General features: G+C 36.8%; 1 pseudogene; it reads right to left on the reverse strand.

Annotated features, from left to right (window-relative positions):
* Window positions 1-377: 377 nt before the first annotated feature.
* On the reverse strand, window positions 378-2,008 carry LOC110194694 (uncharacterized; annotated as a pseudogene).
* Between the last annotated feature and the right edge of the window lie 14,308 nt (window positions 2,009-16,316).

The raw sequence follows: 16,316 nt of genomic DNA on the forward strand, positions 1-16,316 counted from the left end.
GAAAAACCAGCTGTTTTAGAATCCTCAAGAAAACAGAAAGAAAATGGTACACACACACACACACACACACACACACACACACACATTTTGTTAGAAAAAAAGAAAAAGCCCAATTAAGAATGAACTCTGGGGTAACTGTATGACCCTCAGTGGTTCATATGTCACTTAAAAGACAGGAGAAGCAGTGTGAATGACTAAAGAATATGGACATTTCCCTGAATCATAGTACCCCTAGACCAGATATCAAAGCCTAAGCCCTCTTCCAGGGTCATTGGTGGCAACTATGAATGACTGGTCTGAGTAAAATGTTAGGTCTGGCCTTGCTTGCCTGTCTTATCGTCTTGTGCCCACAATTAGAACCTATAGCTATTACTGAGTTATAGGAGGTACATATGCTCAACAATCCATTTACAGGAAAGTCAGTTAATAGCTTTCTTGCTGGCATGTCTGGCAAAGTATTTCTCCTCAAAGCCATGGGACCTGTCCATGCCATCCTAGTGATAGTAAAGTGGCCGGATACTGAATCTGTTGAGGGGATGTGCAGTGCCATTGTAGTGAGGCTTTTCTTTTTTATCCTTATTCTTCTTGGCTTTAGTCTTCTTAATGAAGTTACCCATGAAGTCACCCTCTTTCTCTGGCCCTCAGATAATCTAATCTAGGTCCTCATAATTGTTATAACAGGCCAAAGGCTTCTGGATCTCTTTTACTGCATTCTCCACTTTCCGCTGTTTCTACTGGTTCTGGACAGGGCCCTGTCCTCACTGAGCATACTGGTCATTTTTCTTTACTTCCTCTTTTTTTTTTTCATTCTTCTAGTTTCAGGTCCCTCTTATGGTCAGGCTTTTCTTGAAAAATGGTTTCAGCATTTTGGAATTCAGCTTCCAAATGTTTGGTTTCTTGGTCCTGCTTCATGAGCTCTGCTGCTCTCCCATTATATCAGACATCAACTCAGTGTTGGCCTGAGAAAATATCTCTGTAACCTTCTTCCAGAAGAATAACTCTTTCAGGGTGGAAAGATGACCTGGTTGTCTGCTTTCTTCTTGGTGGGGAGAGGACTACATCAGAGTCTCCTTTCTGCTTGTTCCATGGAATAGATGTATCTGAATCAGAGGTGTGATGATTGCTCTCCCTAATCTTTATCATACCTCTACTATTTTTTGATTGACTGGTTTGTCTGGAACTTTTTATGGCTAGAACCTCTGGAGTTACATAGCTGTTTCCTTGGCTCAGCAGAGGATAATGATTGATTTTTAGGCTGAGAAGATTTATGTTTACTGCTCTTCTCCTTCAGTCAGAGAGGGTTTAGCAGGAACTTTACTATACAGTGACTGAAGACCTCAGCAGCTAAATTTGGGGAGTTAGGATGGACCTTCCTGGGTGATGATGAGTCTAAAGAGTCACTACAGGCTCTCCTGGGAGGTGTGGAGTCAGCAAAGTCATGGAAGGTCACCTTAAGCAGAGAGGAATCCTGACGGGCCCTCCTTGGTGGTGAGGAGTTTGTGGAGTCATGTCAGGCTTTATTTGCAAATAAGGGGGAGTCATGACAAGTTCTTATGGGTGGTGAAGTGTTCAGTGGTCTTGACTGACTGTTCTGGGTGGTGTGAAGTCTGAGGATTCTTGATAGGCCCTCCCGAGAGGTGAGGAGTCTTAGGAGTTGTGACAAACCCTCCCGAGTGAGGGTCTTGCTTTTGTTCCCTGAAGAGCTTCTAATTGTTGTTGGTCCAGTTTGCTTCCATCCACTTCCATTCTTCTGGGCATTCATCAATTGATTTAGTCACTTCAACCAAATCTTCCTCATCCTCATCTTCCTCTTCTTTTTCTGACTTGGTAGAAATAGTTGCCTGTGTCACATCATTATCCACAATCCATACCCTTTTTGTCTCTTGCACCACTCAGCTTCTATTGATTCACATATGACTTGCCTCAGAATGGGCATCCATGGCTTCCTTGGCCCAGACAGATAATGTTTTAGATACTCTGTCTTGGAGAAATGCAGGGTGGCTGCCATTGCAGCAGAGGAAGCAGAAGAAAACTGGAACCAGATGACTGCACAGTGTGGGGAATAAATTTTTTGTAAGTCAAAATGCACCAAGGCAGCCATCAAGGTGTAGAACCAGGGCTCCAGGACTGCTGAGTGAGAACCCAAGGGGAGCATCTGTACCAGGTTTCCAAATTATATTACAAGGGGGTAATCATCAAAACAATCTGTTACTGGCTAAGAAATAGAGTGGAGGATCAGTGAAACAGAGTAGGTAAACAATACACAGTAGTAAATCAGTATATTAATTTAGTGTTTGATAAATCCAAAAATCCCAGCTTTAGGGGCAAGAACTCAGTATTTGACAATACTTTCTGGGGAAACTGGAAAGCAGCTTGCCATAAACTGGGTATAGACCAACATCTCATACTATATACCAAGATAAGGTCAAAATGGGTACAGAATTTAGACATAAAGGGTGATATTATAAGCAAGCTTTGAGAGTAAGAAGCATTCTGAATTAATAAATAGTCAAATAACATGAACAGTAAGTTTTCAGAAGAAGAAATCAAGCTGTCTATAGTTACATGAAAAAGCTCTAAATCACTATTGATTAAAGAAATGAAAACTAAAACTACCCTGAAGTACTACCTCATATCTATCAGATTGGCTTAGAAAGGAATATGATAAATGTTTGTGGGGATATGGGAAAATAGGGACACTAATGCACTGTTGGTGAAGTAGTGATCTGCTCCAAACATTCTGGAAAATAATTTTGAACTATGCCCAAAGAGTTGTAAATCTGTTCATAACCTTTGATTCAGCAATACCATTACTAGGTCTATATCTCAAAGTCATAAAATAAAAAGGAAAAAAAAGACATATAAACAAAAATATTTATAGCAGCTTTTTTGTGGTGGCAAAAATAAATTAGAAATTGAAGTGATGCCCATCCATGAGAGAATGGATGAACAAATTGTGGTAAATGTTTGTAATGGAATACTATTATGTTATAAGAAGTGATGGATTAGGTTTTAGAAAAACCTCAGAAGCCTTATGTGAACTGACACAAAGCGAAGTGAAAAGAACCAGGAGAACTGTGTACAAAGTAACAGGCATATTTTGAACAATGATCATTTGTGAAAGACTCAGCTATTCTGATCATCATATTGCTCTAAGACAATTCTGAAGGACTCGTATTGTAAAATGCTATCTGCCTCCAGAAAAAGAATTGAAGTCTGAGTGTAGATAGAACCATATTTTTTTCACTTTACTTTTCTTGTTTTTTTTTGGTCTTTTTATAACATGGCTAATTAAGGAAATTTTTTAAAAAAGAAGTAGAAATACCATTTAAGAAACAGAATTCAATAAGAGCCACTAAACCACACTAAGCACACACATAAGAAATTTGTGTTTTAGGAAACATAATTTTGAAAGCATTGAGAATTTTATTTTCCTGCTAACTGGAAGAGGAGATACCAAATGATTGGGGGAAAATCATCAATAGTGTTAATTAAAACATGATAAACAAGAGGACTTTAGTAACTCATAACTCATATGCCTGCTTCCTCATCTTTAACAAACCTTTATGAGAGTGACCTATAGATATAGCAAGGGTATTCTTGATGAAAATATGAAGAGGAAGGAAGTACAGAGATTTTTATAAAATAATTTCTATGGAAGATCTCATCTTCACAGTCACACAATTAACAAAAAGGTTAGAGAATGCAAGTTCCCAATATGTTCCTCTTCCTAAAATGTTAGTCCATTTGATATAGGTTATATATATGCAATTATGTAAAATGAATTTCCATATTAGTCACAGTTGTGAATGAAGCAGATCAAAAGAGGAAAAAAATCACCAAAAAAAGTAAGTGAAAAAAGTATGCTTTCATCTGGATTCAGAGTCCAACAGTTCTTTGTCTGGACGTGGATAACACTTTCCATCGTAGGTCCTTTATACTTGTCTTGGATCATTGTGTTGCCTGAGAAGAGTTAAGTCATTCATAGTTGATCATCATACAATGCTGCTGATACTGTGTGTGATGCTTTCCTAGCTCTGCTCACTTCACTTGGCATCAATTCATGTAAGTTTTTCCAGTTTTTTCTAAAGTCTGCCTGTTCATAATTTCTTCACTGTCCTTGAATTTCTTGATTGCCACAATTTTGTGTGTTTCCTTGTGCCTGCATTTTAGTACAACCCCATAGGCTCCTTCACTTGCAACCACAAGGATCTCTGATTTATTCATCATATTACCAATGTTAAGAATCTTCATGAAGACAAATTCCTCTTTTGATGCAAGCCACAGAACATGGCACAAAGAAGGGTCATTTGAGAAAATTATGTATTGGAAGAGCCTGAAGAAAGAAATCCATGGTGGTTGATAGGAATTCTCACATACTATTTCTGAAGTATAAAATGATTCCCCTGACTCTATCCCAGCTCTAAGTGGAGACTCCCAGCACCATAGCTGCCCCAGCTCCAGAGTTATTTTGAGGCAGAAATATTTTCCTTTTCTCTCTCCCAGCCTAAGTACTTTATCCCTTGCTCACATCAGCATTTTTCCAATGATACTTAAATTTGCTTTCTCCTTGATTGTATTTTCATTTCCTATTTTCTTTTAAGGCAGCTGGGTCAAGTCATTAAAATGATCCCAGGGCTGTCTCATGAAATATATCTGAAAGGTCAGGTAGAGGAGGGAAGGAAAGAAATGCAAAATTTAGGAGCAAGGAAGTAGGAAGCATCTAATCTTAGTTGCAAATAAGAGATAAATCAAAGTATGAATTGCATTTGGGAAATTGTGCGATCCTTCTCATGACCTCAACCTGCTTTGTGACACGAAAACCTATCTTCCTTTTTTAGTAGATGTATTTTCCCAGAGGTTCTGTGTATCTGCGCATCATAAAACATCACAATATTTGAAAAATCAAAATTTCTGGAGACCTCAATAAAACTAACAGTCACATTCACAAGTCGAGAAATCAAGTAAGCTTCAGTAGTCGGCAGCATATTATTAGTCATGGCTTATGGGCACACAGGAAATGGCTTAAAAGACATCATTGAGATGATGCATTGCTAGAAATAAAATGAGATGTTCATGAGATGAATAGCTTGAGTTTTGTATTGGTACCTACATAATTTAAAAATATCCAGAGCATTTTTGAAAAGCCCCAGAGAGACACTTCCGCTTTCGGCAGCCAAGATGGCCGAGTAAGGGGTGAGTCTCTCTTACCCTTCCCTATTAACCCCTGATAGCCCAGAAAATATCACCACAGGATAAAACCCTGGAACAGCTGCACCAGAAGAAATATGGGGTGCAGCAGTCCAGTAGCCCAGGTAGCTTGAGGAATTAACTGGAAAGGCCATCTTACCTGGGGAATGGGAGCAGTACAGAATGAGAGGCATCCCAGCAAGCTCAACCTTCAACATACCAGAAGGAGATCCTGAAGCCCAGGTGGCACATCAGGCTGGACCTCAAGTGCCTCATTGAGGGTGGGGGAACCACTGGAAGCCAGCTCAGAAAACCACCAGGTGCCTTGGAATTCTACAGCAACAGGCTCTCACAGTGCCTCAGCAAAACTAAGGGAAACAGTGCTCCAAGGGGCCCCAGGTAGATTAACACCCTACAACATCCATCTGGAAAGACCTGAAGAAAGCAAAAGGAAGGAAAGGCCTGGGTGAGCAGGAAATCTCCAGGAGCCCCATTACCCAGTCCTATCCCTAGAGATCCAGTATTGTTGTTTGCAGCCCAACACCAGGTAAGCTGCCAGAATCCTACAGCCTTCAACTGCCAACATTGGAGGCCCCAGCACACAAAGCCATCTACCAGGCCCTAGGCTCCCAACATGGGAAGCTTGGGTCAGTGCCCTCTGCTCTTCAGCAGGAGAGCCCAATCTCTTTAAAGGCCAGGAAATAAGCAAACACCATGAGCAAAAAGAAACATATGATAGATTCTTATTATGGGGAGAATGAAGATCAAGGAAGAAATTCTGAAGAGGACAACATTGTCAACAAACCCACATCTGGAACCTCAAAAGGGAATATGAACTGGTCTGAAGCCCAAAAAGCCTTCTTAGAAGAGCTCAAGAAAGATTACAAAAGTCAAATGAGAGAGGTAGAAAAAAAAATGGGAAAAGAAATGAGAGGTATGCAAGAAAGAGTCCATAGCTTGGAAAAGGAAGGACAAAAATTTACTGTAGAAAACAAGCCCTTAAAAATTACAATTGGCCAACTGGAAAAAAAAAAGTACACTGAAGAAAACAAGTCCCTAAAAAATACAATTGGCCAAATGGGAAGGAGGTAGAAAATCTAATAGAAGAAAACAATTTATTAAAAATTAGAATTGAGCAAATGGAAGCTAATGACTCCATGAGAGAGTAAGAATCCATCAAACAAAAATAAAAGAATGAAAAAATAGATGAAAATGTAAAATATCTCATTGGTAAAACAACTGACCTGGAAAATAGATCCAGGAGAGACAATTTAAAAATTATTTGTCTACCTGAAAATCACAATGGAAAAAAGAGCTTGGATAGTATCTTTCAGGAAATCATAAAGGAAAACTGCCCTGAGGTCCTAGAATTAGAGGGTAAAATAGCCATACAAAGAATCCACCTATCACCTTCTGAAAGAGATCCCAAATTGAAAATGCCAAGGAATATAGTAGCCAAATTCCAAAATTACCAGGTCAAAGAGAAAATACTGCAAGCAGCCAGAAAGAAACAATTTAAATGTCATGGAACCACAGTCAGGTTTACACAGGACCTTGCAGCTTCTACATTAAAAGACCATAGGGCATGGAAAACAATATTCTGTAAGGCAAAGGAGCTTGGATTACAACCAAGGATCAACTACCCAGCAAAAATGAACAAGATCTTTCAGGGGAGGAGATGGATATTCAACAAAATAGAGGACTTCCATACCTTCCTGATAAAAAGACCAGAGCTCAACAGAAAATTTGATCTTCAAATATAAGACTCAAGAGAGACATAAAAAGGTAAATGGGACAGAAAGTAACTATGTTATTAATAAGGAAGAAATCTTTACATCTCTACAAGGGAAGATGTCACTTGTAACTCTTGACAACTGTATTGTTTTTATACCATGTTAAAGGGGTATACATAAAGGGAGTGGATATAAATTGACTTTGATGTAGTGATGAAAAAATCTAATCAAGTAGGTTAAGTGGATCAAAGTAAGTGAACTAATCTGATGTAACTAAGAAAATGTACTGAGAGAAAAGAAAAGGAGGAGTCAGATGAGGGTAAATTACATCACTGGAAAAGGCACAAGAACCTATTGCTGCAGAGGGAAAGAAGGGAGGGAGATGAGCATTATTTGAATCTTACTCTCATCAGATTTGGCTTAAGAAGGGAATAACATAATCAGTTAGGTATAGAAATCTAACATGCCCTATCAGCAATAGGAGGGAAAAGGGGAAAGAAAATAGATGGGGCTAGTAGAAGGGAGGTGGGACTGAGGGAGGCTGTGGTCAAAAGCAAAACATTAGTGAGGAGGGAAGAGGAGAAAGGAGAAAGAAAAGCATAAATGGGGGGGAGGAAAGATGGAGAGAAAGACACAGATAGCTATCATAGTTGTGAATATGATATATGAATGTAATGGAATACTATTGTGCTATAAGAAATGATGAACAGGCAGTCTGTAGATAAACTTAGAAAGACTTGTATGGTTTGATGCTGAGTGAAGTGAGCAGAACCAGGAGAATATTATACCCCAGTAACAGCTACATTGAGTGATGACTGACTTTGATAGACTTAACCCCTTTCTACTAGGAAATAAGACATCTCCAAAAGCCTCATGATGGAAAATGCTATCTGCATCCAAAGAAAGAACTATGGAGTTTGAATGCAGATCAAAGCATACTATTTGTTATTTTTTTCCTTCTGTTGTGTTTTGTTTCCTTTTTCTGGTGGTTCCTCCTATTAATTTTAGTTCTTACTTACACACACAGTAATGTGAAAATATGTTTAATAAGAATGTATATGTATAGCCTATATTAGATTGTGCGCCGTCTTTGGGAAGGAGGGAGGGGGAGAAAAATTTAAAACTCAAAAGCTTATGGAAGTGATTGTTGATAAATAAAAATGAATTAATTAAAAAAAAAGAAAGTCCCAGAGAGAAAAATAATAGAAACACAAATTCTTTGAGGCATGGAAAGCCACCAAAGACCATTTATTTGAAACTTTGACTGAATAAGAATCCCCTTCAGCATAACTGATAACTAGTCATCCAGCTTTGTTTGAAGACTTTTAATGAGAAGAAACCACCTAACTCCCCAGGTGATCTGTTCTGATTTTTAGTAGTTCTAATAATTACTAAGTTTTATTTACATCAAGCATAAATCTACTTTCCTACACCTTCTACCCATTGCTCTTTTCTCTGCCTTCTAGGGCTAAATAGAGTAAGTGTGATCCTCTTCCACATGACAGGTCTTCAAATACTTGAAGAGAGGTATCATGTTTCACTTAAATGTCTTATTCTCCAGGCTAAACATTCCCAGTCCTTGAAATTGATGCTCACGTGCCCATCTCAAGGTGTCTCACCACTGTGGTTGACCTCCCCTTGGCACTTCAGCTTATCAATATTTTCCTAAAATATGATGCACAGACCTCACTTAACCAATTTCTGAAGTCATATTTTGCCTAGGACATATTCTATCTTCTCCACCATGATAGTATGAGAAATTTTGTTGTATATTTGCTAAACTTAGGTAAACTATATCTAATCCATTGTTTTCAGCAACAATCTAGTGACTGTCCTAAAAAAAGGAAATGAGGCTAATCTGTTATGATAGAGTCAGAGAGAAAGCCAGATTTTCTGTATCATAGAGTGCATGGTAGCAGAAATGTGCAATGAGGTTGGAAAGATATATTGGATCTAGTTGTGAAGGGCTTTAAAAGATAAATATAAGAAATTTATATTATATCCTGGAGGCAATATGGACCCCTGAAATTGATCAAGTAAGTGAATCATATGTTCAGATTTGTGTTTAAAGAAAATTACTTAGGTGATTCTGCATAGAATGAAATAATGAGATTTAAAGGGGGGGGGGGGAGGAAACCAAATAGGAAGGATTCAAAATAGTATGGATGAGTGAAATGAAATAATTGGATGTGAGAGATATTGTGAAGGTAGAAATGACAAGATTTGGCAAGTGATTGAATATGTAAAGGAGTAAGAAGTTCTGGATAAGGCTGAAGTTACAAAGTTGAGACTGGAAGAATGATGATGCCTTCAACAGAAATAGTAGAGTTTGATAATTAGGAGGGTTTGGGGAAATACTTACTAGCTATTCACTTAATGATACATTCTATATTTTTTCCAGGGATCCAAGTGAAGCTTATCAGTCTTTTGTTTACCAAATGCATTTTCTTCCTTATTCTGAAAACCAGGACAACTTCCATCTCTTCTCTAGTCTTGCTTCTTTATAATTCTTTAAGATCTTTCAAAGCTCACTTATACTGGCTCAGTAATCACATCAGCCATTTTTCAATACCTTTGGATCTAGTTCATTTGGGTATAGTGCCTTGAATTTATTGAGGGCAGGTGAATGGTTTATTCCTATCTTTACTCACCTTGGGCTCTAGTTTCCTATTTGACATTATTACACACAGGTTACAATTTATACAATCATATAATACAATGAGTGGAATACCCATATTTATGAGATCATAGAACCATCAAAATGTTAAAGTAGTGAACTACACACACACACACAAATAGATTATACTAATAAAGAGTGTTCAGGAGCACCTTTAATTGCACTGTATCTTAAAATATAATGGTCACCAGTGTTTTTTTTAAATGAACATATATTTTGTGATTACACTGTGTCTTATACATCATATAGTCACCAACAACAGTTCAACAATATGTTTGTATTGAGTAATTCCTTTCACATTCTCTTTCTTAAAGCCTCCCAGAAATCACAATGTGTTCTCCCTTCTCTGAAGTGCTATACTTATTGTTTTTATCATTCATTTGTCATTTATTCCTTAGTCCCATGAGCCATACTTCATGTTATCTAGAATTACAATTTTAATGAAATTCAGTTAGTATTTAGGTTTTTTCCTGTATTATACTGAGATTTTTTTTTTGTTCGTGAATATCTTTTCTTGTAAGTTGGATTGTAAGATCACTTAAAGAATCCATGATAAATCTGGGGACATCATAATTTTATTTTGTTATCTATATTAATTTACTCATTTAAAAGAGAAGTTATTCATTCATACATTCATTCATTCAGTAAATACCTTTTATGTGCCTAGAACTGTGGTTGGCACTGGAGAGACAAAGACAAAAATGAAACCATCTCTATACTCAAGGAACTTATATTCTCTTGTAAATGTTGAATGCAACATGAACAGAAGGAAGTAAGTATTAAATATACACTAAATAATATTGATGAGGGGGTGCTAACAGATGGGGTATCAGGAAAAAACATTATGTAGAATATAATTCCTGAGGTCAACCTGGAAGGTGGCTAAGTATATAAGACGGGGAGGCAAGGACGAAGAGCATTTCAGGGATAGTGGATAGCCTGTGCAAAGGTATGAATATGAGAGATGAAATGTTATGTGTGAGAAACAGCAAGTTAGCAAGCTGGGCTGAACCACAGAGTGCATCATGGGGAAGAAAGTGTCCTAAATCTGATAATGTAGTTTGGAGTCATTGTCAAGGACTTTAAATGTCAAGCAGAGTTGATATTTTACCCTAAAGGCAATAGGAAGCCACTGGAGTTTCATGAGTAGGAAAGTGACAAATAAAATTTTATGATTTAGGAATATCAATTTGGCATCTATTTAGAAGATGATACATTAATTTTGAATGGTATTTGCTAAAGACCCTTCACATGTCATTTTAGTCTATTATATAAAATCATTCCTCTTCTGACTATCACTATCTTTCCCAATCTCTATGCCTTTTCTCAGGAGTGATATTCTTTGCATAGTCATAGATCCATAGCTGGAAGGTACCTTAGAGGTCAATTTATTGAACTCATTTCATAGATAAGGAAATTGAGTCTTAGAGGTTAGATGGCAATAAAGTTCCCTTAGGTAGTGATTGACAGATCTAGAATTTAGACTCATGTCTTGAGATGCCATGTTTAGGGCTCTTTAAGGACCCATTAATCATTCATTTACATGATGAAATTCCAAGTGCAACAAGTAGAAAAAAGTCTCTTGCAACCTCTCCCCCCATACATCCCTTCCCCTCTCTGCTCACTAGTCCTTGAAATTCCTTTAAGAAAAGTAAAAAATAAAATAAGCCATTGCCCAATGAGAGATAAGATCAAAGATGTAAATCCCCTCTGGATGATGAATCATAATGATGGAATTATACTGAGGATCAAATTATTAATATCAAATGCATTCTTAAGTGCAAGTTTTTATAGAAGGAAGTAGGAAGAGGGAGTATAGAGGTACCAAGTCTCTGAAGAGGAGACTTAGAAATGGGTTAGGGGAAAGGAAAAGGATGCAGAGCAGAGTGTCTTATAGCCAAAATTTATTTACTTCATGATTTTCCTAAAGGCCAGGCCTGCCTACACTTTTTTAGATATTACAAATAGATGGGCAGCTTCAGCAGTTTATCAGACAAACTTTCTTCCCAAAGGACCTATATATTCACTTCAATCTGTACATGGTAATTCTTTTGCATTCCTTGTATGCAAACCACAGGAAACCAGACTTCATTAGTTTGGGTGTTTGCATCCTGTGCCTATTTGTTCAGTGAAAAGAAATATCTCTAACTTTTAAAAAAATAATAATAAATTGAAAAAATAAAAGATGAGTTGTATGTGTTAGGTAAAATGCAGACTATATATCATGCTACTTCTAGATCTAGAGCTGAAAGGACATTATTAAAATCCTTATCAATAGGCTCCATGCTGAGATCCAGGCCTATATTAATTATTTTAATGTGCATTGTATTATATTCCCTGGGCTCTTCAGAACATATGTCCTCCCTTTTTGTCAGATCAATAATTGAGAAAATGCTTCTTTTAAAAGGAGAGGAACCGTACCGTTGAAGTCTGCGTTTTTCTCACAGTAAGAGAAACACAATTAATAGAAAAACATGTTTTCAGCTGAAAATTCTATTTTATTCTTGTTCTTTTCTGACCTGAGCAAAGGACATTGAGTGAATGCATTACCAGGTAAACAGCTTTCTGGGAATAACTGATGAATCATTAGACAAAGACAGAACCACTTAGCAGGGTTGCTACACCCCAGACACATGACAACTGAGAAGCTCTAAAAACCTTTCCCCACGTCAGGCTCCCAAAGTCAGCATTCTTCACAAAGGTTATTTTCCATCTAAGTTGGGGTTGCATGTACCAAAGTTGAAAACTTTACTAAAAACTTAGAAAGGTTGGTACTCCCTCAAGGCCTATGTAACTAGGCCAGACCCCATTAGGAGGGAATAAAATCTATCACTCTGAAACAAGGGAAAATGTCCATTGTAGAACAAACCACCAAATGAGTAGAATTTATGTTCTAAAATATCTAAAAGAAAAAAAAAATGGTGCATTTGGCCCCTAGATGTTATATGCTCTGGATTTTCCAAAATCTGGATGAAGCAAGCAGCTACAATTGTTGCATCTATTTATCACATGGTTTCGTTTAATTAAAAATTTTTTTTAAAGGAAATTGGGGTTAAGTGACTTGCATAGGGTCACACAGGTAGTAAGTGTCAAGTGTTTGGTCTGAGGCTGGATTTGAGCTCAGGTATTCCTGACTTCAGGGCCAGTGCTCTACTCACTGTGCCACCTAGCTGCCCCGGTTTTGCTTGATTTTTTAAAGAAAAGTATTGCTAGTATGTGGAGGGAGATCAGGTATCAGTATTAGCATTGAACACCTGTGTTGAAAAAGCATCATTTATTAACCAAATATATACACAGATTTATATATGTATATATATATATATATATATATATATGATCGTGCATATATGTACATATATAGGTATGTATGTGTGTGTATAACCTCACCTATTCCATTTTGGGATTTTATTTCTAGAGAGTGCCAAACATCTATCTGATCAAATGGCTTCCCACTTTTCACTTGGATGTCACAGACCCTTTAGGGATAATCAGAGATGTGCATTTCTTAGGCTACAGATGAAGTTTCTGAGAAAATTCACCAAAGAACAGATTGTGTAAGCATGCCATGCCATTTTAGCCACCCAAATCTTCATACCAAATGTCTCCAAACACAGGCTCTCATCATTTTCCCCCACAGACCTCTATTCTCTCAGGAACATGTGTTTTTTTTTCCCAATGTTACTGATACATTTTGCTTTTACATTATCTTGTTTTTTCAAATATATTCCTCCCCTGACCCTCTACAGTCTTCCCATGCAGCAAAATTTAAAAAAAAAAGAGGAAAAAAAATTAGTTTAGTAAAATGAGATAGACTATCAACTGAGCTTAACATTATATGAAGTGTTTCATTCCCATAACCTCCATTGCAGTAAAGGAGAGAGGGAGATGCATATTCTCATCTCTTCTTTGAAACCCTGATTGATCATCATAATTGCACAGAGTTCAGGTCTGGGTTCAAGTCCTCCTCTGAGACATACTAAATGTGTGACCTGGACAAATCACTTAAGCTTTCAGTACTCTAGTGTGGCAACATAATGAGAATATGGCCTGTCCTTTACTTTAATCCTTGACATTTGAGGGTATAACACTCATGCAATTACATATACATATATACATATATACATATATATATATATATGTATATATATATATGTGTAATATATATATATATATGTGTATATATATATATATATATATATATATATATATATATATATATATATATATATATATATATCTAAAATTGTAATATATTTAATTTGTAAAGGATCTTAGAGGTGATCCTCACTGTATGTCTAAAAATGTTGTTTGTTCCATAATTGATTATGATAATGGAAACTTATGGAGAGTGGGAATTGGTACTGGCAGTAAGCAAATAGCTGTATTAATCAATACATTGCAGCAAAATAAATAAACAGTGTCAATGGAAATTTGAATGGCTATATCTTACCAGAGACTGCTTCTCCAGTAGATCTTGGGAAAGTTGTATCATGTACCCTATGTGAACAAGAGCTAGATTTTTTCTTTCTGATAAGTCAGTCCTTCTCACTGAAATGACTTATGACATATTTAGCTTTACTATTTAAAAATTTTTCTTTCTAGATCAGTTTTCAAGTACACTACAGATAATGGGATATTTTCTGATGCAATTTCAATAGGAAAATCTGCAGGAAGATGAGATTGAATACTTTCCTCTCCAAATTGGCTCTGCTTCCTTATTGACTTTTCTGTGGGTCATGGAAAACACCATTTCCTCATCACTTATCACTAATGCCTCCCTGTCCCTTACCTTCCATCATTCAAGTAGTCAACCTGTCACACTGATTATTCTTTTTGTAATATTTCTTGTATTTATTCTCATTTTCCATTCTAACATTCATGATTCTAGTTCAGGTACTATGACATCATAGCTGGATTATTGTAACACTTTCTAATTCTCCTCTATGCCTTTGAACACTCCAGCTATTTGCTTCAGTTTCCTTAACTGTAAAATAAGGATAAGAGAGATTAGATCTACTCTAGGCATCTTATGGCTCAAGACCTCCAAAATTTTGATTTTGATTGTCTATCTGGGGTGCTATCTGAAAAAGTCACTCTTTAGCTCCTTTTGTCATTACCCAGAGTTAACTTTGGGAAATTTGAGTTTCAATATTTTCACAGACATAAGTAAAATGTTCTGTACAAGGACTCAAAATAGCAATTTAAATATTGAGTCAGGGTAACCTTTATTTCACCTTACAAAAATGCATGAGACACAAAGGACTCAGAAAACATCAAAAGCAATCAATACAGTTCTCTAGCTCTGATAGATTCCATTACCCCCATAGTATCCTAAAGTCCTCTAAATTCAGTGCCACTCCCAGATTTGAATTTCCTTTGGGAGTAATCTGAGTTTGGGCATTCTAATGGAGCAAGTTCTCCTTCCTACATTCTGGTAAGTCTTTCTTTCAACAAAGATGAATTCAGTCTTCCTCCTTACCCTGCTAAGTCACATAGTGTGATGTAGTTCTTAATGCCCACAGAATGGAAATACACTTGGCAACTGTCCTTTATATTTTGGTCGGTTCTTTCACTATCATATGACATTCTGAAAACTTGGACTTAGTTGAAAGGGAAATGTATTTGGATATTCTAGATAGGCAATCCCCTACATATTGGATGGATGACATCTGAATAACTCAGTAGTAGTAGTGTACTACCAAGTGTGTGTCCTATGGTCCTCTATATCATATAGTCCCTTGTGTTTTTTTTTTCCCACCACTGGTACCATGTGGCACAACCCTCTTGTCTCACCAAGAGTAACCCTACTCCAAAACTTTTCCTTCTCTCAACAGAAAGCCAGATCCCTGAAGACTGAAACTTTGGAGTTACCTACAATGTACACCTTTAGTATTGTGCTACTCCTGTGACTAAAAGGATAGCTTTTATGGTCATGCTGCTCAAGAAATTTCCCCCTATTCTAATTAGGAGGCTGGGTTTCAGAAATACTTTGCCCATGAACTTCTATTTTGGGTCATGTATAAATTAAGGGCTGCTTTAGCTTGAAGTAATCCATTAATTACTCATAATGAGGGGACGTCCTTCCCTAAACCCCCTACTGTGCTCCCAAGATCTTTCCAGAAGAAAGATGGATGAGAAAAAGGTGAAAATGTGTAAAAGAGTTATATTAGCCCATTTTATACAAATAGATGAAATAACTGTGCTCTTTAGGGTCTGAGCCAATCAAATCATCTCTAGGTATTTCCCATCCATAAAACCAATCATCTAGAAGATTATAAGACTAAAAACAAAATATTTACATCTGGAAGGAATCATTGACTTCAACTACTTCATTTTACAGATTATGAAACTGAGATTAAAAGAGGTTAAGTGACATGACCAGAATCACTTTGCCTGTAGCAACATGAGAAACTTTTTGAACCCATTTCTTATTCATCCCACATCAATGACTCTGTCTCCATACCATGTTACATCTTGAGGCACCAAAGACATCTCTAAGCCAAGCAATTCTCCTTGTGATAGCACCACTCATTAAACATTAGTTCTCTTGAACCTTTTCAATAATGTTTTGCTAATTGGCATATTGATGTTTCTTCAATGGAATTGCTTTTAAATGTCCCAAAAATATTCACAGATTTGCTAGCTCATCTAGTTGAAATTATCAAGGGAACGTTTTATAACTGTCCTATATCGATGTAGCACTGATGTTACATTAG

This window comes from Phascolarctos cinereus, unplaced genomic scaffold (assembly GCF_003287225.1).
Source record: "Phascolarctos cinereus isolate Bilbo 61053 unplaced genomic scaffold, phaCin_HiC Scaffold_726;HRSCAF=1367, whole genome shotgun sequence".
In the NCBI taxonomy this organism is placed as follows: Eukaryota; Metazoa; Chordata; class Mammalia; order Diprotodontia; family Phascolarctidae; genus Phascolarctos; species Phascolarctos cinereus.